Source organism: Cavia porcellus, unplaced genomic scaffold, assembly GCF_034190915.1.
Source record: "Cavia porcellus strain 051 isolate PalLab524CR breed Dunkin Hartley unplaced genomic scaffold, mCavPor4.1 scaffold_11, whole genome shotgun sequence".
Taxonomy (NCBI): Eukaryota; Metazoa; Chordata; class Mammalia; order Rodentia; family Caviidae; genus Cavia; species Cavia porcellus.
In genome coordinates this window covers 51,015,748-51,041,053 of record NW_026947494.1, presented here as the reverse complement: position 1 = coordinate 51,041,053, position 25,306 = coordinate 51,015,748, and the positions used below count along the sequence as shown (strand labels likewise).

Genomic DNA, 25,306 nt, shown 5'->3' with positions numbered 1-25,306 from the left:
TGACAGTTTGCTGAGGCTTGGGTACTCTTCCTTTGTCCTTCACCATTGCTTCTAATCTCTTTATATCTTCTTTCATTTCCCTATTTTTTTCTCTTGCTCCTTTTAAATTTTCTCCCCTTAGGGTAAAATTGCTCTATTGAGTGAATATTTACTTTATATAATTTTCTGATTAACTTTATATAATTTTATATAATTTTGCTATATAACTATAAATCTTATGTCTGGAATTAAGTGTGGTAAATTGTTTGTCATCAAGTTTGTCATTTTCTAGTCTATATTTGATGCTATAATTATTACTAAGTGTACTACTTTAGCCAAGATGACATAATTGTGATCCATTGATCTTCCTTGTATCTAGTATCTAGATTGTCTGTGGATCATAAACAACACTACAGTTCAGTACCAAAGAACTGGGTGCTAGGCCAAACAAGCTGCAATCTCTCATTCCTAATAAATAGAAAAGGCAGGTACTTGAGATGACTCAAAGTCCAAAATCTAGCTACCCCTAAAACACATCTCTGAAAAGCAGTCATTTCCACAAGAGATCTCCATACTAGTAATAAAACTACTACCACAAACAATTTACAAGCTTCAATGCAGAAAGCAAATTTTAAAATGGAGGAGTCCAGTTTCCCCTGGACTGCGAGCGCGTGGGGGATGAGAAAGGAGGGTGGGGAGCAGTCCTGTTCCGTGGGCTGCACACCTGGTGCAAGCCGGGAGCTCCAGGAGGGTGTGTGGGCCTGACTTTCAGCCTCCAGAGCCCTGGCTCAAGGAGGGCTTGGCGTCTCCCTGGCCATTCTAAACGCTGCATCTGCACGCTTGCCACTCACCTGGAAGGAAGACTTTGCTGAGATGTGAAGTTGCGTTCAGGAATTTTGGGGTGATGCCACCATGTTAGTCAGTTCTGTCAGAGAAAAGGCCCCTTCTTCCGACCAGTGCTTCCTCATGTTGTAAAGAGAGAGTGGTCTTTTGAGAATACTGCCTTCAACCTTTGCCCTTTGGTGTGTTCTTAGTGGCAGGAATACGGTTTTCTAGTTTTAGAGTTTCTGAACTACAAGTGTTACTAGGCTTTGCTGGATGGAGTAAAAGTGGACACAGCATGACGTCCCGATGAGGCCCTGCATTTATTGAAGAGTGGCTGCAGTGCTGCGGTTCAGACTGAAATCCAAGAACTGTATAGACGCCGATATCCGTGGACTCTTGAAGGGCTTTCTGATTTAGCTACAATCAAATCGTCAGTTTTGGGTTGGAATGATAGCTCGTCACCTGTAGAACCAGCCTTGGCTGTGGCTGGAATCCATTTGTTGCCTTCCACTTCAGTTGCATCTCGCTCACCACCCTCTCTCCTGCTGGTTCTGTGATGCTTCAAGATACTAAGCCCACTTTTGAGATGCAGTAAACATCTCCAATTCCTGCTGTCCATCTGATGTGCAGTTAAAAAAAACCTGCCTTTTTATGATGTCCTTGATGTTCTCATCAAGCCCATAAGTTTAGTTCAAAGCAGTATCCAGTGATTTCAAGAGAAGTTTTTTTTATTTTTGCTTTGAACTTCAACAAGTTAGAGAGATATGCATATCAAGGGGCTTTTTGCCAGGTGGTCAGAGAGATTATACAGTTCAAGTTCAGCTGAGACTTTGCCTGACAGAGACAAGTTGGCCTCAAGAAGATATCTATCCTAATAGTTCCCTAATGGGAAGCTGTTTTCTTTGCCTGGCTAAGCACCACCACTTAAAAATGGGATTGAGCAGAAGTGCCTTAGATGCTCCTTGAATATTATATCTTTAGTTAGGTTGTCTTCAGCTGTGCCAAATCACATTGCTATTTCTTGGGCATCCAAAACTGGAAAGAATTATTCCATGTCTATATATCTCATATGACAAATGACATCAGCCATGCTATTACAGAGATTAAAAATGAAAGGTATTAGAAACCCTGATCATTCCAAAGTACTAATTTAAAAAAAAAAACTTACTGCAGATCCTAATAGTGAAATTGCAACAACTAGACTTCAAGTGTCCTTGATGTATCGTCTAGGAAAAATGAGACCTAACAATCCCGTGCCGTGGAGGGACATGTACAGATCCACAGTGTTTTGAACCTGCCCTTTATTTACAAATGAATGAAAAGAAGCCCACCTGGATTTGTCCTGTGTGTAACACAGGACAAGCTGCTTATGAACGTCTAATATTAGATGGGCTTTTTATGGAGATTCTCAATGACTGCTCTGATGTGGATGAGATCAAATTCCAGGAAGATGGATCTGGGTGTCCAGTGAAGCCAAAGAAAGAAACTATGAAAGTATCCAGCCAACCATGTACAAAAATAAAAAGTTTGGGCTGGGGATTTTAGCTCAGTGGCATAAGCGCCTGCCTTGTAACAAGATCATGAGTTCAATCCTCAGTACCAATAAAAAAAAAAAAAGAAATAAAGAAAGTTCAAGTGTCCTCAGTGAGCCTTGTTCAGTTACTGTAACCAGTGAAGCAAGCAAGAAAGTAGACATTATTGACCTAGCAATAGAAAGCTCTTCTGATGAAGAGGAAAACCCCCCTGCCAGAGGAAATGCATCTTTGTGTCAGAAACACAAAGCACCCCAACCAAGGGTTTCTCATGTATCAGTCATCTTCTATAAGGGTGCCCCATGTGACTTCAGTTGATTCTGCTGATATGCCACCTTCATTAAAAGACTATTCCATGCCATTCCACCACATGCAAATAGCAAGTATGTCATCAGATTTGCTGGGAGAACAAAGAAGCTTGGAACATTTTCTGATACTGTGCAACAGTGAATGCAAAATAAAACATGTAATTTGTATTTCAAAAAAAAAAATAAAAAATGGAAAATCAGAAAATGCAGAAGCAAGATGCAACCCAACACCTCCAGCTCACCCAAGGTAAACTGAGGAAGCACTGCTGTGAAAGAGAAAGCAAAAGCCCCCAGACTGAACTTTCTGAAATACCAGAAGCAGGAGTAACAAAGCAGATAAGTAACTCTCTTGGCAAAACCAAAAGAAAAATAACTACACAGATTATTAAAGAAATGATGACCATGATGAAGGAAATGGTTAGTGAAACTACAGTAGATATAGATTTTAAAAAAAAAAAAAAAGACAAGTCTAGATTCTGTCTAGAACATATAAAGAATTTTTTAAAAATCAGATACCCCAAGTTCAAAGACCCAATCCAAAAATTGGCATCTGAGATGAATACACAGTTCTGAGATGAAGAAATAAAAATTATAAAAATACCACATCTTTTTTATCCATTCCTCAGCTGATGAGCACTTAGGTTGTTTTCAAGATCTGCTGTTACAAATTGTGCTGCTATAAACATGGGTGCACATATATCACTGTGGTATGATGTTTCCAGTTCTTCTGGGAATATGACCAGAAATGGAATAGCTGGGTAAAATGGGACTTCCAATCCCAGCTTTTTGAGGAATCTCCAGACTGACCTCCACAGTAGTTGCACAAGTCTACAACACAACAATACAGAAGAGTTCCTTTTTCCCCACAGTCTCGCCAGCATTTGTGTTAGTTTTCTTTATCTTGGCCATTCTTTCTGGAGTGAGATGGGATCTCAGTGTGGTTTTAATTTGCATTTCTCTAAGGATGAATGATGCTGAACATTTTTTCATGTATTTATTTGCCATTTGTATTTCTTCATCTGAGAAGTGTGTATTCATCTCAGATGCCCATTTTTGGAGTGGGTCTTTGAATTTTGGGAGGCTGATTTTTTTCAATTCTTCATATGGTCTAGACCGAAGTCCTTTGTCTGAGGGACAGTTCACTAAGATTTTTTCCCAATTTGTGGGTTTTCTTTTCACTGTGCTGGAGATTTCTTTTGACATGCAGAAACTCTTTAATAAGATGTGATCCCAGTTATTGATTCTGGGAAAAGTTTCCCATGCAATTTGATTTCTGCTGATGAATTCTCTACGTACCTCTATGTCTTTAAGATTTTTATCTACTTTATCTTCCAACAGATTTAGTGTTTCTTTTTTAATATTAAGATCTTTGATCCACTTAGACTTTAGTAAACTAGTTAGTACATGGTGATAGGCATGAATCTAGTTTTAGTTTTCAGCATATGGAGAGCCACTTTTTCCAGCAACATTTATTGAAGAGCCTTTCTTCTAGCAAATGTGTTTGGCCTCTTTATCAAAGATAAAGTGGCTGAATGTGTTTGTAGTTGTAGTTGTATCTTCTAATCTAGTCCATTGATCTTCAGATCTGTTTTTATTCCAGTACCATGTTGATTTTATTACAGTAGCTTTGTAGTATAACTTCAAGTCAGGGATTGTGATGCCTCCTGCCTTGCCTTTGTTGCTTAGAATTGCCTTTGCTATTCTAGGTCCCTTCAGGTTCCAGATGAATTTTAGGAGTGATTTCTCTAGATCTGTAAGGTGTGCTATTTTGATGGGGATTGCATTAAATCTGTATAACGATTTTGGGAGAATGGCCATTTTCACAATATTCATTCTTCCTATCCTTGAACAAGGGATGTCTCTCCATTTTCTGAGGTCCTCGTCAATTTCTTTTTCAGGATATTATAATTTTCCCTTAATAGATCTTTTACTCCTTTTGTTAGATTGATTCCTAAGTATTTCATTTTTGGATGCTATTGTGAAGGATGTGGCTTCTCTTATTTCTCTCTCAGTGGTTTTGTTGCTAGTGTGTAGGAATGCTATTGATTTTTGAGTGTTGACTTTGTATTCAGCTACATTACTGAATTTATTTATTATATCTATGAGTCTTTCAATGGAGTTTTGGGGGTCTTTTATGTAGAGTATCATGTCATCTTCAAATAATGATAATTTAACTTCCTCTTTTCCTATCCTTACTTCTTTTAATTCTCTCTCTCTCTCTTCTAATTGCTCTGGCTAGTATTTCAAGCACTATGTTTAATAGGAGTGGTTATAATGGACATCTTTGTCTTGTTCCTGATTTTATGGTAAAGGCTTTCAGTTTTTGGCCATTTAATACGATGCTGGCTGTTGTTTTGTCATAGATGGCCTTTACTATATTGAGGTAAAGATCATCTCTTCCAATTCTCTGTAAGGATCTTATCATGAATAAGTGTTGGACCTTATCAAAAGCTTTTTCTGCATCTATAGAAATGATCATTGATTCTTATTTTTGGCTTTATTGATATGATGGTTACATTTATTGATTTATGTATGTTGAACCATCCCTGTATTCCTGGGATGAGTCCCACTTGGTCATGGTGTATAATCTTCTTGATGATTTGCTGCATTCTGTTTGCCAGTATTTATTGAGAATTTTTGCATCTATGTTCATTAGCGAAACTGGCCTGTAGTTCTCTTTTTTGGTTGGGTCTTTCTCAGGTTTTGTCATTAGAGTAATATTTGCTCCCAGGGATGAGTTAGAAAGAATTGCTTCCCTTTGAATATCATTGAAGAGTTTGAGGAGTGTCACCATTAAATATTTGAATTTTTGTAGAATTCCACATTGAATCCACCTGAAACTGGGCTTTTCTTTGTTGGTAAGGATTTAATTGCATTTTCAATTTCATTAATTGAAATTCGGTTATTCAGCAGTTTTACACCTTCTTAACCCAGCTTTCATATTTCCTATGTTTCAAGGAATCTGTCCATTTCTTCTGTTTTTGAACCTGATTTTTTTTGGGTAGGTGGGGGTCCTGTTGCATGGAGTATTGTTTTTCACCTTTTGACTTTCAGTCTATGAGTTTCCTTTTGGGTTAGAAGGGTTTCCTGTAGATTGTATATGGTTGGATGTTGTTTCTTGATCCATTCTGCCAGTCTGTTTCTTTTAACTGGTGAATTGAGGCCCTTTACATTAACAGTTATAACTGTTATATTGGTTTATTGTTGACATGTTATCTTTCTGCTATTGCTTCTTTACCTTTCCATGCTGTTTAATTGTCTGTCTTGCTTAGTTGTTTTTTTCCTGTGTCTATCCAGAATGTCTTTCAGTATTCTTTGCAAGTATTTCAGTATTCTTTGGCTTGGTAATCATGAAGTTCTTTAGTTGTTCTTTTTCATGCAACTATCTTATTTCTCCATCCATTTTGAAGGACAGTTTTTCAGGGTACATCAGTCGGGGTTGGAAGTCATTTTCCTTTAGGATCTGAAATATTCACTCCATGCTCTTCTTGACTTCATTGTTTGTGTTGAGAAGTCTGCTGTGTTTCTGATGGGTTTTCCTTTATAGGTGATCTGTCTCTTCTCTAACAGCTTTTAATATTCTGTTCTTATGTTGGATTTCTGGGATGGGGATTATTATATGTCTGGGTGTAGTGTTATCTTGGTTATGGCTATTTGGAGTTCTATATTCTTCACTAATCTGTATGTCAGTTTCCATTCTCATGTTTGGGAAATTTCAGCTGTTACTTCTGCAAATAGTCTCTTGATATCATTTATATTGTCCCCTTCTTTTTCATTCATCCCTATCAATCTTAAGTTGTTTTTCTTTGCATCATCTTGCAAGAATTGTTATTTCTTGATTCCTTGTTGTTTTTAAAAGCTCTTCCCTTTCCTGCTCACTAGCTATAATCTTGTCTTTGAGGTCTGAAATTCTATCTTCACTTTTGTTGAGGCAGTTTTAATTTCCTGTATATTTCTTTGACTCTACTTCATGCATTCTGTTTGTTTCTTATATTGTTCACTCAGGGTTTCCATCTTTTTGCCTTGTTCCTCTAATTTTTTAACTATGTCTTCTTTAGATGTGTTCAGCATTTCTTTCATTACATTTATCATTTCTTCTTTTACCTGGGAGATTATTTCTGATTTGAGTTCTTTTATAGCTTCCCAGAGTTGTTTCTTTATTTCAGTTGTTATCATTTCAGGCATTTCATGTGTATGGTTTATATTTTCTTCTATGTACATGCTCCTAGGTTTGCTTGGGATGGGCTGAAGGTTTGAGATTGCATTTTGGTTATTTTGTCATTTTCCTATACTTCCATGTTTCAAGCGATGTTCCAAATCTTCCCCAGGCATGCTGGAAATCACCTGGGGTGGCCTCAGCTCCTGGGACTTAGTGGAGGTGGCTAGACATGGTCCAGTCAGGCCCACAGGACCTCCCATACCTCCTGTGGTGGTTCAGAAAACTGGGCAGGACCCAAAGACCTAAATATTAAAACAGGTACACTCAATCTGATGGAAAATAAAATAGGTAAAACTCTTAAACTTGTGTAGGCAAAAATTTTATGAACAAAACCTTGATCACACAATAAATATTACAAACAGTCAACATCTGGGATCTCATCATTTTAAAAAGATTTTGCACAAAAATAGAAGCCAGTAACAGAGTGAACAGACACCTCACATAATGGGAAAAAATAACCAGCTATTTCTCACACAAAGGATTAATATCTAAAATATTTTTTTAAAACTCAAAATATCAACTCCCCCAAGTTTTAAAATCCAATCCAAAAATGGCTATCTGAAATGCATAGACATTTCTCAGGTGAAGCATAAACAGCAAATAAACATGAAAAACTGCTGAACATCACTGACCACTGGAGAAATGCAAATTAAACAACACAGAGATTTTACCTTATTCCAGAAAGAATGGATACCATCAAGAAATTAACCAATAACAAATACTGGCAAGGCTGTGGGGAAAAGAAACCCTTCTCCAATTTTGGAGGGAGTGTAAATTGTTACAGCTAATATGAAAAATAATTGTTACAACTAATATGAAAATCAGTATAGAGATTCCTCAAACAATAAAACTAGAGGTTCTGTTTCCCCTTTTTGGTATCTTCCTAAAAGAGTTAAAAGCAACATACCACAGCAATATATGCACACACATGTTTATAGTAGCAAAAATTTTAATAGCTAATCTTATAAACAGTCCAGATATCCATCAATGTATGAATGGATAAAGAAATTGTGGCCTTTATATACAATTGATACTACATTGCTATAAAGAAGGATAAACTTTAGACATTTTTAGGTAGATGGATGCACCTTGAGACCATAAATGTAAGTGAAGTAATTCAGGCACACGTTTAAATATCATACTGTTTCTCTTGTGATAGAAACACAGAGTGTAAATAAGGATCAAAATATATAGTAGATAGTGGAAAGTAGGAAGAACAATATTCAAGTGGAACGTGGAACAAGAAATGAGAGAAAGGGACAGGGAAGCAAGAGAAAATAAAAAAAGAGAATAGAAGAAGAAAATAAAACAAGGCTTTTTTAAAATAAAGAGAACTGGGGTAGAGTGGTGCCAGAGTCTCAGTAGCTGCAAACATAGAAGGGGATTTTCAACAGATCCTGAGGAGGCTTTCAAATAACACTTGAAACACAGAAATATAGGAAAATGACAAAACGAAAGACCAAATTACAACCTCAAACCTCCAGCCCAACTCAGGAAACCCTAGGAGAAATGTATTTAGAAGAAAATATATCCCATCCTCCTCATATATCAGACACAATAGCTACTGAAGTTGACAAGCAACTCCAGGAAGCTTTAAAGAAATTCAAACTCGAAATAATATCCCAGATAAAAGAAGAAATGATAAAAGAAATGAAAGAGATTCTAAATATATCTAAAGAAAACACAGATAAAAAATTGGAGGAACTAAACAAAAAGATAGAATCCCTAGATGAGCAATATAAGAAACAAACAGAATACATAATGCAGATGCACAGAGATATACAGGAAATAAAAAACTCCACTGAAAGTTGTAAAAACCGCCTTAATGAAAGTGAAGATAGAATTTCAGACCTTGAAGACAGGATTGCAGCTAGTGAACAGGAAAGGAAAGATCTTTTAAAAATAACGAGGAATCAGGAAACAACAATTCAACAACTGCAAGATGATGCAAAGAAGAATAACATAAGAATGATAGGGATTAATGAAAAAGAAGGAGACAACATAAAGGATATCAAGCTGAAAACTTCCCAAGCATGAGATCAGAAACTGACATCAGGATCAGTGAAGCATATAGAACTCTAAATAGTCATAACCAAAATAAAACTACACCCAGACATATAATAATCACCATCCCAGAAATCCAACACAAGAATAGATTATTAAAAGCTGTCAGAGAGAAAAGACAGATCACTTATAAAGGAAAACCTATCAGAATCACAGCAGACTTCTCATCACAAACAATAAAGTCAAGAAGAGCATGGAGTGAAGTATTCCAGATCCTAAAGCAAAATGATTTCCAACCTAGACTGATATATCCTGCAAAACTATCATTTAAAATAGATGGTGAAATACGATACTTCCATGACAAAGAACAGCTGAAGAACTTCATGAACACCAAACCGACCCTGCAAAAAATATTGAAAGACAGTTTAGATACACAAAGGAAAAAACCACTAAGCAAAGCAAATAATTAAACAGAACAGAAAGATAAAGATGCAACAGCAGAGAGATAAGAATCCTACAATTAACCAACATTTAACAGTAATAACCATTAATGTAAATGGTCTCAATGCACCAATCAAAAGAAACAGACTAGCAGAATGGATCAAGAAACAAAATCCAACCATATGCTGTTTACAGGAAACCCATCTAACCCAGAAGGATACTCACAGACTGAAAGTCAAAGGATGGAAAACAATTCTTCATGCAACAGGAATCCAAAAAAAGGCAGGAGTAGCCATTCTGTTTGCAGACAACGTGAACTTTAAACCAACAATGACCATAAAGGATAAAGAAGGTCACTACATACTCGTAAGGGGAAAACTCCAAGAGGAAGAGATAACTATCTTAAATATATACGCACCAAACTCCAGAGCGCCCAGTTATATAAAACAATTATTAACAGAAATGAAAACTCAAATTATCAGTAACACAATTGTAACAGGAGACCTTCATACGCCATTGACACCAAGGGACAGATCGACCAGACAGAAAATGAGTAAAGAAATAACAGAACTGAATCATACCTGTGAACAAATGGGTTTGATAGACATATACAGAATGTTCCACCCAACAACATCAGAATACACATTCTTCTCAGCAGTACATGGATCATTTTCTAAAATAGACCATATATTAGCTCATAGAACATATTTAAACAAGTGCAAAAGAGCTGAAATCATCCCTTGCATGTTATCGGATCACAGCGCTCTGAAATTAGAAATTAACGATAAAAGATACTGCAAAAATCCCACAAACACATGGAAACTGAATAACACACTCTTGAGTAATCAGTGGGTCACAGAAGAAATTAAAGAAGAAATCAAACAATACCTAAAAGAAAATGAAAATGCAGATACAACTTACCGGAATCTGTGGGATGCAATGAAAGCCGTCCTGAGAGGAAAATTTATTGCACTGAGTTCCCACATCAGGAAAACAGAACGAATACAAATAAATAACTTGATGCTACACCTCAAAAAGCTAGAAAAAGAAGAGCAAGTCAAGCCCAAAGCCAAAAGAAGAGAGGAAATTATAAAAATCAGAGCAGAAATCAATGCAATAGAGACTAAGAAAACAATCCAAAGGATCAACAAATCAAAGAGTTGGTTCTTTGAAAGAATAAATAAAATCGATAAGCCCCTAGCCAACCTTATTAAAAAAAGGGAAGAAAAAGCTCAAATTCATGCAATAAGAAATGAAAAAGGAGAAGTCACTACAGACCCAATAGAAATACAGAAGATCATCAACACCTATTTCGAAAACCTCTACTCTCAAAAGTTTAATAACACAGAAGAAATAGACAGTTTCTTAGAAGCATATGAAGTGCCAACGCTAGATCAAGAGGATGTAAAATTGTTGAATAACCCAATCTCGGTTACTGAAATTGAAAATGTAATTAAGTCCTTACCCACCAAGAAGAGCCCAGGCCCAGATGGATTTACTGCAGAATTCTACAAGAAATACAAAGAAGACCTAATGCCGACACTCCTCAAACTATTCAATGAAATTGAAAGGGAAGCAATCCTTCCTAAGTCATTCCTGGAAGCAAATATCACTCTAGTACCAAAACCTGAGAAAGACCCAACTAAAAAAGAGAACTATAGACCGATCTCCCTAATGAACACAGATGCAAAAATCCTCAATAAAATATTGGCAAATAGGATCCAGCAAATCATCAAGAAGATTATACACCATGACCAAGTGGGATTCATCCCAGGAATGCAAGGATGGTTCAACATACGCAAATCAATAAATGTAATCCACCATATCAATAAAGCCAAAAATAAGAATCACATGATCATTTCTATAGATGCAGAAAAAGCCTTCGATAAGGTCCAACATTTATTCATAATAAAAACTCTACAGAAAATTGGAATAGATGGTCTTTACCTCAATATAATAAAGGCCATTTATGACAAACCAACAGCCAGCATCATACTAAATGGCCAAAAATTGAAAGCCTTTACTTTAAAATGAGGCACAAGACAAGGATGTCCTTTATCACCACTCCTATTTAATATAGTACTGGAAGTACTAGCCAGAGCAATTAGGCAAGAAAGAGAAATAAAAGGGGTAAAGATAGGAAAAGAAGAAGTTAAGTTGTCATTGTTTGCAGATGACATGATACTCTACATAGAAGACCCCCTAAGCTCCATTGAAAGACTCTTAGATACAATAAATAAATTCAGTAATGTGGCTGGATACAAAATCAATACTCAGAAATCAATAGCATTCCTATACACAAACAACAAAACCACAGAGAGGGAAATAAGGGAAACTGGACTATTCACATTAGCAAGCAAAAAAATGAAATATTTAGGAATTACTCTTACGAAAGAAGTGAAAGACTTATACAGTGAAAACTATATTACACTGAAAAAGGAAATTGAAGATGATCTCAGAAAATGGAAAGACATCCCTTGCTCATGGATAGGAAGAACAAACATTGTGAAGATGGCCATTCTCCCAAAACTCTTATACAGATTCAATGCAATCCCAATAGAAATACCATCAACATACCTTATAGATCTAGAGAAATCACTCCTAAATTTCATCTGGAACCAGAAGAGACCTAGAATCGCAAAAGCAATTCTAAGCAGCAAAGACAAAGCAGGAGGCATCACAATCCCTGACTTGAAATTATACTACAAAGCAACAGTAGTAAAATCAACATGGTATTGGAATCAAAACAGAGCTGAAGATCAATGGAATAGATTAGAAGATACAACCACAACTACAAACACACTCAACCACCTTATCTTTGATAAAGGAGCCAAGCAGGTTCACTGGAAGAACGACAGTCTCTTTAATAAATGGTGCTGGAAAAACTGGCTCTCCATTTGCCGAAAACTAAAGCTAGACCCATGTCTATCACCATGTACTAAATTAAAATCTAAATGGGTCAAAGATCTGAATATTAAAACAGAAACGCTAAATCTATTGGAAGACAAATTGGGTAGAAACCTTGGAGACATAGGAGTAGGTAGAGAATTCATGAATAGGACTCAAACTGCACGGGAAATACTTCCCAGAATCAATAACTGGGACCACTGCTTATTAAAAAGTTTTTGCATGTCAAAAGAAATCTCCAGCATAGTGAAAAGAAAACCCACAAACTGGGAAAAGATTTTAGTGAACTCTCTCTCAGACAAGGGACTCTTGTCTAAAACATATAAAGAATTAAAAAAACTCAGACCTCCAAAATTCAAAGATCCAATCCAAAAATGGGCATCTGAGATGAATACGCAATTCTCAGAAGAAGAAATGCAAATGGCAAATAAATACATGAAAAAATGTTCATCATCATTGGTCATTAGAGAAATGCAAATTAAAACCACACTGAGATACCATCTCACTCCTGAAAGAATGGCCAGGATCAAGAAAACCAACAACAACAAATGCTGGAGAGGCTGTGGGGAAAAAGGAACTCTCCTGCACTGTTGGTGGGAGTGTAGACTGGTACAGCCTTTGTGGAGGTCTGTCTGGAGGTTTCTCAAAAAGTTGGGATTGGAAATCCCAATTATTCCAGCTATTCCACTTCTAGGCATATTCCCAGAAGAACTGAAAGCATCATACCACAGGGATATATGTGCACCTATGTTTATAGCAGCACAATTTGTAATCACCAGATCTTGGAAACAACCCAAGTGTCCATCAACTGAGGAATGGATAAAAAAAGTTGTGGTATTTCTATACAATGGAGTATTATTCAGCTATAAAGAAGGATCGCATTGAGATATTTATCAATAAATGGGCGCAGCTTGAGACCATACTCATAAGTGAAATAAATCAATCTCGCATGTATGAATACCAAATAGTTTCCCTAATGTAAGTAATGATTCAAATATATAAAAATATGTGATAATCATGATTCCCCATTATGTGGCCTTGAAGCCTTATAAAATTTTCACTTATTAATTAGAAAGGCTTTATTCTGGGCTTTTTGATATGGAAATATTTGAAGCTATAGTATATGAAGTTTTATCCAAATATTTTAAGGAAAAAGACAGACACTATGGTAACTACTATTCTTTAAAAAAATTATTTAGCTATTTCTTATGTTTATTTTAATTAAGGGAAAAATTTTAAAAATTAGGATATATAGTAGTAACTCTTTTTGATCTCCTATTAACTTGTTTTGAAGTCCTGTAATACTCCCAAGATCTTGTTTTGACTGATTAGACTCTGTTCCATTCTGTGCGATAGTAGCAAGTCTGAGGGTATAGGCAACTAATTTGAAGGCAATAAGATTCACAAAGATGCCCATTCTGGTTTGACTATTGTCTCCTTTGGAAGTCCTGTAATGTTCACAATGCCTAAGTTTTATTGGTCTTGTTCTCCACTGTTTTGTCCAACTTTATAATATCTAATGAGATAGACAATTCCTTTTAAGGAAACAAGAGACAATGTTGATAACCATTGTTAATAACCTTGTACTCTGTTCTACATCATGTGCTATGTCTATCCTTGGTTTTGACTTACAGCTTTGTTTTGCCATATTTGACTTTATTCTCCCCCCCCCCAAAAAAGTAATAAGAACTAAGGAGTAATAAAATCCAAAATGTGTAAATTTTGTTGTAAAAAAGAGAGGGAGGGAAAAAAAAAGAGCTCTAACGGATATAACAGCAAGTGTGTTTAGGGATGTTAAATAGCTGACTATATTAATGTTTTTGGATCATTGAACACAGCTGTTTGCAGTCTCTCTGTTTGAATGTCTACTTTGTAATCTTTGATACTGTGATTTGAGCAACTATTTCCAAGATGATAATATGTAATCTATCAACAGGTGATTTCTTACTGTTATCGTTTTTTTTTTTTTTGTAGTTCTGTATTATGTGTAACCTTACACTGCTTTGTTTTGTTTTGTGTTTTTCTTTTTCCTCTTAAATAAAAATAAATAAATAAATAAAGAGGACTGGAGGGAAGGGAAGGGAATGGAGAAGAAAAGAAAATATACTAGGTACAGATGCAAATTTCCTATAATCAATTTGGTCATTATGTATATAAAAAGAGTATTAATAAAATTAATTTTTAAAAAAGAATGTCAGACACAGCTTGATATGGCTTTTGTCTAGATGTTCACCCAGACTCATGCACTCATAGGTGGAGCTTTTTCCGAAATGGCTGGATCTGGATTGGGTGGTGCTGGATTTTTTTCATGGTACAGTAGCTCAAGGGCACTAGGATTAAGGGTGTGCTACCCACCCTAAATAGCTTGATAAAACAAAAAGGATAAAAAAGAGCTGTGGTCATCCCTTGTTATTTTGCCACCTTCTGCCACCATGAGCTCTTTCTCCTCTGTGATGCCCCTCTGCCAAGCTACCCTGCTTTAGACCCTATTTTGGACTAAAAACTCTGCACAGGCACAATGGGGACCCCAGAAATTTAGAGAAGACAGTAATGTAGATAATCCAAGTAAAACTGTGAAGAGGGAGTAGGCCCAACCCAAGAGAGAAGTTGTAGGAGCTACAACCACTGGAAGTTTGCCCCTCAAGCCCTTTGGAGTTCACATCTTGTCACAGATTGCCAGGGATGCTGGACATGGGACTATCAGACTTAATGTCTGTCCTGCTGGATTTTGGACTTGCTGGGTTCCTATTTCTTTCTATCCCACTGTTTGTAATTTTTGGAGTGGAAATGTCTATCTTGTGCCATTGAATGCTGAAAGTGTTTGATTTTCCTTTCATTTGTACAGGGGCTGATAACTAAGTATTTGCCTTAAATCTCAGAGGAGATTTTGGACTTGGGCTTTTCAGCAGTGCTGACACTGTTAGGACTTCGTCGATTCTTGGAGATAGACCAAATAAATGTCTTGTAGAAAAAGGGATGTGCATGAGTCTTTGGGGCTCAGGAGTGGAGTGTTATGGCTTGTGACTATATGTCTCCCCAAAGCTTCATGCACTCCTAGGTGGGACTTTTTTCAAAGCCTAGAGTGCGTGATGCTAGGATTTTTTTTTTCAAGGCTTAATGTTGGGCTCAAGGGCACCAGGATTAAGGGTGAGAGTGCTATTTGTTGTAAGTACCCTGTGTAACATACAAAAGATAGAAAAAGCTGTGGTCATCCCTTGCTGGTGTGCTACTTTCTGCCACTATGAACTGCTTTTCCTCAGTGATCTCTGTCTGCCAAGGCGCCCTGCCTCGGAGAGAGTCAATTATGGACAGAAACCTCTGCAGACCATGAGCTACATAAACCTATCCTCCCTTAACTTTAGGTGCTGGGTGTTTTGTCTCAGCAACTAGAAACTAACACATAGCTTAAGCCAATTTCTCTTAGATTTCACCAGACACGGAAGCTCAGATGCTTCCAATTAGTTTTCAGTCATATCTAAATAGTGCATCTTAACATCTATCAAACTGGCTAATCTCACTGTTTGTAGGGTCTGCTCACCCTTCCTCCAGGAAGGTTATTCATCAGATAGTCTGTAATTTTAAATTGTGAGACTGTGTTCAGTTGACTTTGCTATGGGAATTCAGTATCACTTGCTTTGAGGTCCTATACTTCCTTCAAGGATTTTTTTTTGGGGGGGGCGCGCGTCTAGGACAAGTCTTCATATGAATGCAGATCCTTTCATAAATTCTTAAGGGAGATGTTTGATCCATCTAGATCCCAGTCTAAGACTTGTCTGCCACATCATGCTACCCAAAAGAAACAAAATGTGAGCTACAAAAGTGCAATACATAATTTTAAATTTCTAGTAGCTATATTTAAAAAGTAAAAAGAAACTGTTGAAATCAATTTAGCAATAAAATTTCACCAGTAATATATCAAATGAATTTTGCTATGTAATCAACATAAAAATTATTAATGAGCATCTTATCCTTTTGTATATTTTCAAATTTAATACCTAGAGTATTTTAAGCTTAGAGCATATCTAAACTTGTACTAACCACAGTTCATTGACTCAGTAGCCACATGAGACAAGAGATTTTGCTGAAGAGTAGATTTTGGTGTGTGATTAACCTACCCTTTAATTATCAATATTCCTTTAACTGGGCAGGGGATTTAGCTCAGCAACATAAGCCTATCTTGCAAGTATATGGTTGTGAGTTCGATCCCTAGTAGCAAAAAAATTTAATTTAATTTAATTTTAAAAGATTAAAAAAAAAAAACGAGAAAATATTCATCACTTTTAAACTGGGCATGGTGGCTCATGCCTGTAATCCCAGCACTCAGCAAGCTGAGGCAGGAGTATGTTGCAAGTTCGAGACCAGCCTGGGATACAAAGTGAGCTCAAGGCCAGCCTAAACTGCATAGAGAGACCTTGTCTCAAAAAAAAAAAAAAAATTTTTTTTCCTTTAACCATTCTCGATATAAGCTTTTTTCTTCAGTACTACCTATTTTAAGTCCAAGACACTATTTCTTTTACTTATTTGGGTTTCAATCATAATTTTCTTAATTAATGAAACTGACAATTCCTTCTGTACAATGACCAGTCTATCCCAGGTAACGCCACATTAATTCCTCTACTTACAATACTATGACCTTTTTCTGGTCCCCAGAAACTTCCTTTATTATTATTATTATTATTATTATTATTATTATTATTATCTTAGAAATTTCAACTAATATTTAAATTATGCCTTAGTATAAATAACATCTATAGAATTTTATAGTGGGAAAGGTTTTCAGATTGTCAGTTCATCCTGTTGCAAAAATTACAGGTCCTAAACACAAGCATTTAAAGGATTCAGCCCAAGTGGTCAGTTTGGGGAACTTGCATAATTTATGTGGTTACTGTATTAAATGTAGCAATGAGCACTAATCCAATATGTTAGAAAAAATATGAAATCTACCTCAGCACTATAAAAATACAGATGTTACAAACATTAAGACAAAAAATAAATGATTCAGACTAACAAACACAATAAACAATAAATATAAAATTGGAGTATTACAAAAATTGAATTTAAAATACAGTGAGAATTTACAAAATATTTTTGGAAGATATTTTTAATATAAAGGAATATAATAACTATCTTATATTAATAAGCCATATACCCTTAAAGAAAAGATTTTTGAACATTGTATTTAAAAATGGCACTGTAACATATATAATTACTCCAACATATGTCACACTATACTTTATTCAATGCATAATTTTAAAACTTAAAAATATAAGTAGTAAAAATTAACACAGGCTATTTATAATATAAATAATTTAGTTATTAATGAAGAAAAAAAAATTTGTTATCCAAGAATTACTTTAAAAAATATCCTAGGCTCTATTTAGCTAAATTCTTCTGTGTGTTCAGTCATTAAAAATTTAATTTATGTGAGATATAAGCTACTGTCATGGCCTTCCAGGTAACCCTAAATGGCCATTTCTCCATCCCCTGGTAGAATACAGCTCCATAGGGAAGCAAGATGCATTGATCATTGTGTTCCCACCTCCATGCCAGTTTCAAATAGATCTGCACTGTCAAATAAAACTTTAAGAAAATCTACTGAAAACCTAGTAGAAATACTAAAAGTATGTAGTAACAGTTATTAGGTGGCCAGCCATACAAATGTAAAGACTTTTTGAATATCAGCGTTTATTAATTTGAAAATAAACTGGAACCAAACAACTATATTAGTAACAACTACAAAGGATGTAGAAACAAAATGAAGATTAAAAATGCAGAAATTATAAAAAGAGAATTTGGTATCTACTCCTTGGAAGACATGAACTGACAGAATGTCCCTCCACCAAATATTAAGACAGTTTTCCAAGTATTATTTTTTTATATGAACAGTTAAAATCATTATAAAATTTTACCAAAAAATACCAATATTCTTTATTTTTTCTCCCAGTATTGGCTGGTGACTAAACCCAGGCCTGTGCATTGAATTACATCTTTCAGCTTTCTTTCATGTTTTATTTTCAGATGAGGTCTCACCAAGCTGCTAAGTTGCTCAATGTTGTAGTCAGGGGTTATGAGGAGAACCGTTATAATCAGGACATAGAATTTATATTATTTTATGATGGTCACCCAGAGTTAAACACAGGCAGTACAGTAATCTGTCCACAACACTAATGACCCAGAATATTTAGCCAAGGGCCTAAATCCCACATCAATGTCCTTCATGAGTCCAGATGAAGACCTAGAGCCCATGACAATGTCTCCCACAAGTCCAGCTGGAGCTCTAGGGCTCTCAAGAAGGACTCACGCCAGTCTCTTTTACAGATCTGCACTGGGAAGGCCCAAAGGTTAGTGGTGGAAGCTATAAAGTCTATGCCAGTGGGGTGAAGGAGCTGTACTGGTAGGTTGAGGGTTCTACACTGGAGCTGAGAAGTCACACACACAACAAATACCAGGGCTGTCCTGAAAAGTACCACAGCCATCCTCAGTGACATGGAGGTCCCAAGCTCCTCTGAGGATAAGAACAGTCGAATACATGCCAGAAAGCCAGCATGACAAGTTTCTTCTGGAGATTAAGTGTCATACGTTTTCCCCTCCAGAGCCAGGAAGCAATGCTCAATGTAAGGACCAGACCTCCCCCAAAGAGAACCACAGCCACTCTCACCAACAAGGTCCTAAGCTCCTCTGATGACAGTGGTCAAACTCACACTAGGGAAGCTAGTCATGACGAGCTCCTCCGGGAGAACTAACAGCTCAAAACAGCAACACTTAGAGAAACCCACAATGCCTAGCTCTTCTTCTGTACATCTCTATTTATGCTGGCAACTTTCCTCAGGTGGACCACCTATACTCAACACCAACACCATGCTGATTTAATTCAGCTGGTGTTAAGTTGACCACTTGTTCTTCATCCATAACACCCAGTCTGAACTCAAACTTGCAATCCTCTTGCCTTCCAGACTGTTGGGATTATAGGCATGTAACGCTACACCTAACTCTAGTATTTTTTTGTTGTTGTTGTTCTAGTATTGTTAAATACATATTCAGCATAGTCCTAGTTAGGTATTTTAAAGATAAAGTAAAATATATGTGTGTATGCATATATATACATGCACATGTTTCTATACCAATATATAATCTATGCATAATACATATATGTGTGTGCATATACATATGCATATATAAACTCTTTATGCATATACATTATAACATTAAGAGTGGTTATTTCTGAGTCAGTGAATGATGTTTGTTGCTGACTCCCTTTTTTTTTAAAATTTTCCAATGCTTGGATAATGAACATTATTACTTTCATAATCAAGAACAAAGATAAAGTGCCTCTCAGAGTATCCACAACATCCTCAAGTTGCTCTGAGGTGTGGACATTGTCTGAATGGCCATACTGACTGACTTCATCTTTTAGAGGTGAGTGGGAAACTGAGAAGCACAAGTAATTAGCAAGAAACACAGATTATAATGTCAGGACTTGAAATAAATGGTTGATTCTAGATGTTCTCAAAATCCAAACCACATTTAAGAATCTTGATGAAGCATTAGAAGAGAACAAAACAGATGGAGTGCTGGTCCTACTGAGCATTGCTTGTTCTTGTTTCATTGTTCCAAAAGAAATTAAAAGTACCAGACCACTGTTTACCCAAACTATTTTCTTCCTTATATTGCTTATCTGGTAAGTCTTCTCCTCCCTCCAGGAGGACAGGCAGCCTCCCCCCAGCCTATAAAAGGGATGAGTCAAGAGAAACTAAACTGGGATGGGCATATATTATGTCCCTCCACCTGAAGCTGTCTCTGTCTTTGCTGTTTTTAAGGAGCTCTCATGAATGGAAATGTCAGAATGATATAATACTTCTATCAATGTAGTAGTGAGAAAACTCAGTATTTACTGGATGGTAACTACTACTTGCCGAAACTACTACGCTCAGTGTCCTAAACACTTGGCACGCAATGAACAGCTCATTGAATGCTCCTAAGAAATCTGTAAGAAGCACCAACACCACCCTCATATTACAGAGGAGGGAGGACACATTATAGTTAAAGAAACTTTACTAGTTCCACACAGCCAGGGCATGGAATGGCTCAGTTTTGAACACAGGAAGTTACAATGGAGAAATAAGAACCAAAAGCAAGTATGTAGCTGAGGTACACGGCCAGCATTCCTTGATGGAGATGAAAGTTTGATGAGGTTAGATAAGCAGAAGGGGGTGAGATTCCACTGGAAACCAAATCCCTCAAAACAGACAAGAAGATAAGGACTTGGAAAAACAAGAAAGGAAGGCAGCAGAGGCCACTAAGGGGGCCTGTAAGACGCAGTGAAGCAATGCAGGCGGGCGGGCAGGAAGTGGACGGAGACAGGGTGGACAAATGAGTCCCAGGGGCAGTTCTGGGGGGAAGGGGTCAGCGAGGGAGGGAGGCAGCAGCAGGAGAGCGGAGGCAAAGGACGTGAGACCAACAGAAAATCAATGACGGGCCGTAGAACTGTCAGCCAAGAGGAAGGAGGGGCACACAGCTGTCCAGATAGATCTGCTCCGGGAAAGCAAGCAGCAAAGAAGGGAAATAGCTCTTCTGACAGAGATTCGCATCATTTCCCTCTCACTGTGAGAGAATTTCACGCCTTCCTCAGCTACTCTACCAAACAGAGTGGAAAAAAATGAACTTTTCCTCCAGGGTTTGACATCATAGAGACAGGAGTGGCAACACAGCAGCTGCCACTGTTCCCCAGTGTTTGAGTTAGGCTGAGTGCTTGGTTCCCTACATACCATCTGTGTTTCTCAGGATTCCTGCCGAGAACAAATACAAATTAAGGTGCATAGCTGCCATGTAAAAGGATTCTCCCCTCGCAGGATCCTGTAGCCATGCAGTAAGGTCACTAACGTAAAGGACATACACATAGCACTCAACACTCTATACGCGCTCCAGGAATGATGCCATGAGAAGGAAGCTTTCAGTGGCTCCCTGTTGTCAACAGGACACAAATCCAGACACTGGCCTGGCACTGAAAGCCCTCCACTGACTAGCCTCTACTTCTGTAGCCTCAATAACCTTAGTCACAGAAGTGATGATACAGGGGAATGAAACTCCCAACCTACTATGTCTGGTACGAGTTTGTGTTCTCTAAAATTGAAGAATGAGGGCTGGGATTTAGCTCAGTGGCATAAGCACCTGCCTTGCAAGCAGGTGGTCGTGAGTTTGATCCCCGGTACCAATAAAAAGAATAAATAAATAAAATAAGATTGAAGCATGAATTTTAGGAACAACAGAGGTTATGAGCAGAATGAAAGTTTCTGTCTGAAGGACAAAAGGGGTCTCCTGAGAGTGTTGCCAAAGACTCTGTCCTTTCTACAGACTTTTCTGGAGTAAAATCATGGGGTGAGACGGGTTCAGTGTGGGGAAAACTGGGAACTCCCAAGGCAGATGGGCATAAAGTGGGGCAGAACTGTGGTTATTCAATAAGATTAATGATTTAGGTAAAATTGGTTAAATTGGGGACTAATGGGAAAGCGAGTCATGTAGAAAGCTGGCATTCTTACAGAGCAGAGACTCTTCCTTAGGGGATTGGAATGGTGACTCCTGACTTCCTCAGGGTGACAGGGAACTATTTAGAGTATCAGTCCTTAGGATATGAATGCATTTGTTTGATCTTTTGTCTTGAGGCCTGGCCCACAGCAGGGGTCTCCCTCCCCTATACTTGCAAGGTATCTGGGCTCTTGCACTGGCTCCTTCTAGGACCTAGCCCTGACTCACTGCCTATATTTCTAACTAACTCAGCTGCCTGTAAGTAACTCATTAAACCTGTGTCTTGTCAGCTTTAACCCTACTCAGAAATGCCAACAGCCTGTGTATGATTTAAAAATTAAAGGACATAAGTATCCTTCATCACAGAGCTTAGTCATGAATTACAGAAGTTGATCCGTCACCTAGGCAGTTAAACACAGATGCAAGTGAGATAAGAGAGAGACATCCTAAATGAAACAGTGGACAAATTTGAATGGGATGACAATGCTAACAAGCAGCTTCTGATGGGACAGACAGAACAGGAAGCAACACTGACAAATCCAACATGAAAGAAACAAGAAGGAGGAGCCAATGTCACATTCTTCCAGTTAGAAGAAGCAGGAATGTGATGTTTTAAGATAGTTGGTCACAAGTAACCCGACTTAAAAAAAAAAAGCAAACAACAATGCAGGCCCACTTGGCAAAACCACATTAGTCTGCCAGGAAAACCTCTATAGACATTGTTTTCTGGCATAAATAAGAGTGCTTTTGACCTGGATTCTTATATAAATAAAAGAGAATGATTAATTTCCCTTTTTATTGTTGTTTGTCATGCTGCAATACTTGACCCTTCCCTGGCAATTTCCTCCCCTGTGCTCAGGCCACATGCTGATGACTCCACTGCTAGTAGGCATGTGACTCGGGCTTGCCTGCTCCATCAAACATCAGTCCTTTAGCCACAGTGATAGCGCCGGAGTTGAGCCTATGGCCCATTAAGAACCAGTAAGATGTAAAGATGTTTGATTTTCTCTATTAGGATTTAAATATTAAAGGTGAAAGCATCTAAAGCTGCCCAAGAATCTAACTACAGAAAGCAGACTCAAGAAACAAGAGAAAATCAGGTCCTCCAATACTGTTTAAACCCCTGGATCAGACTGTACCTGAAGTCAGTACCTGAGTTCAGACTGTACCTGAACTCAGTCAATTAAGTGAGCCAATAAATATTTTTTTAAAACCAGAATGAACTGGGTTCTGTCTTCACAACCAAAAGTTATAGCTATCACTAAAATGGAAATTGCTAGTGAAATAGACTTATTTCTCCCAAGAGGGGCCTATGGAATGGAGAGACATTCTGCCCAATGACACTTGCTGAGCATACCTCAATGCAGAGATTGCAGCTCTCTGGAGAGTGAGCTGCTACTGACTTGCAGAGACTCAAGCAGCTTCAGCTCACACTTGCTGAGAAATTATCCATCAGCCTATGGATGCAGAGGCACTTCAGTAGCCTGGAGGAAAAGGCAGCTGCAGGAGCTCCTTCTATCTCATCACCTTCGCCAGTGCCATCTCCTCTTGTCCACTGTCCCTGACTCCAACAGTGCAGTGGGTCTCGGTGCTGACCTTTGACCACAGTGAGCATCTTCCTGATCCTACAAGTCGTTTCTTCCCTACCTGGATTCCCCACGCTCCTCTTTACCTCTTCTTTTCCAAGAGATGTCAACCTTTCTCATTTCCAAGACCTGGCTCAATAATTTGCAATTTTCTCTGGTTACAACAACTCATATTTGAATTTAGTTTCCTTATCCATTAAAAATAGTAAATTCTGATAGGAATTTAGCTAACACAATGATAGTGATCATAATAGCAACACCTATGGAGCACTTCAATATGTCAGGTACTACCCTAGGGCAGGTATCAATCCTCCAACCCTTTTTGTGGTACTTGCGATTGAACCTAGAGCCATCATACTCAGCTACAAGCCCAGTCCTTTTTACTTTTTTTCCATTTGAAACAAGGTCTCATTAAATTGCAGGTTGGGTTTGAATTTGTGATCCCCTTGCACCAGCCTCCCACAGTGCTGGGATTACAGATGTGTGTCTGTGCCACCATGCCTAACTGTATTAAGCCATTTAATATTCATGCATTCCTGGAAGAAAGGCTTTATAATTATGTACATATAGGCAATAGAAGCACAGGAATGTTAAAGGATCTGCCCAAAGTCATGCAGCTAGAAGGGGCAGAGCTGTATTTCAAGTTGTGTCTGAGGCTTTCACTTCTAACAGCTACACTCCAACTGCCCAAAGAGGTGTTAAAGGTGATACAAGAGCCGGGATGGAGGAAACATCAGAATCCTGACCAGACCACTTCTATTCCAAATCCTGACTTCCCTCTGATGCTCACAAGTGACAATGAAAAGATACTTTTCAAATTACAATCTTAGGTCTTATCATCAGCCTACTGCCCAAGGCCAAGGCATTGATAATTGGGCACCTAGGAGAGTGGCTAGATTAACATAACTTTTCACTCAAACCTGGAATTAAGCTCTGGCAGCCAACCTTCTGATTTGCCCTGGTAGTCTTAGTTTATTATGTTTCTCTGGATATGAAAAGTGTCAGGAGCTCAGTTTGGACAAAAAAAGACACTGAGCTGACCCCTATGAGAATCAGGAGAGGAAGAACACCACCGGGACATTCTTTCCTTTTCTCGTATGATGACCTTTATAATTCCAGTCATTGCTACTGTGTGTCTTCTGGAAACTAGGGAAATGACATCTCAATTCTGCAGGGCCTCCCTCGAAGTTAATTCTAGAAGTTTAGAAAAAGGTAAGAACAAGAGTTAACCCCATGGCCCTCCTACATGACAGATAAAACAAAAGCTAACAATAAGAACTCTGACTGCTATTAAAAAAAAAATAGTACACACTGGGTGACTTCAACAGTAGACAATGATTTCTCACAGGGCTAGAGACTGCAAAGTCCAAAGGCAAGTTACCTACAGGTGGGGGCTCCTCCTTGCCCACAGATGGCTGCCCTCACTGTCTGACAGGGCAAGGGCGGGGAGCAAGTAGGCTCTGCTGTCTCTTCTTCCAAGGACTAATGTCCATCACTGCAGGCCTCCACCATCATAGCCACCTCTCCACCTGATCATCTGCCAAAATTGCCACCTTCATCATTCAAGGAGTTAGGACTTCAACATATAAATTTTGAGGAGATACACTCAGTCCATTACTCAAACAAAAATTCACCCCCAATTCTCAAATAGAACGTAGCTGTGTACTCAATCAGGTCTGTGCTTAAATATCACCTTAGGAGATTTTTTGTTTCCTTAACCAAACTTCCAAAATCATATTCCAAGACTCAACTTCTCAATCCCATTCACAGTTTATGGCTTCTTCTTAGCAAGATTTTGTGTGTGTGTTGTGTCTGTGTTTGTAGGTATGGTGTGTGGGTGCAAATGTGTTTGTATATAAATTTTTAATGTATTCTCTCCCCTCATGAAAATCTGAGTTCCACAGAGTGTCTGAGGCAGAAATTACTCACCTGAAATTTTGGGCAAGCTACCTGGGCTTTTCCTTCCCTATCTTGAAGCTCTTC

The 25,306-nt window shown here is 37.8% G+C and overlaps 1 pseudogene; it reads left to right on the top strand.

Annotated features, from left to right (window-relative positions):
• Positions 1–615: 615 nt before the first annotated feature.
• LOC100721945 (E3 SUMO-protein ligase PIAS2-like) lies at positions 616–7,109 on the top strand (annotated as a pseudogene).
• The last annotated feature ends 18,197 nt before the right edge of the window (positions 7,110–25,306 follow it).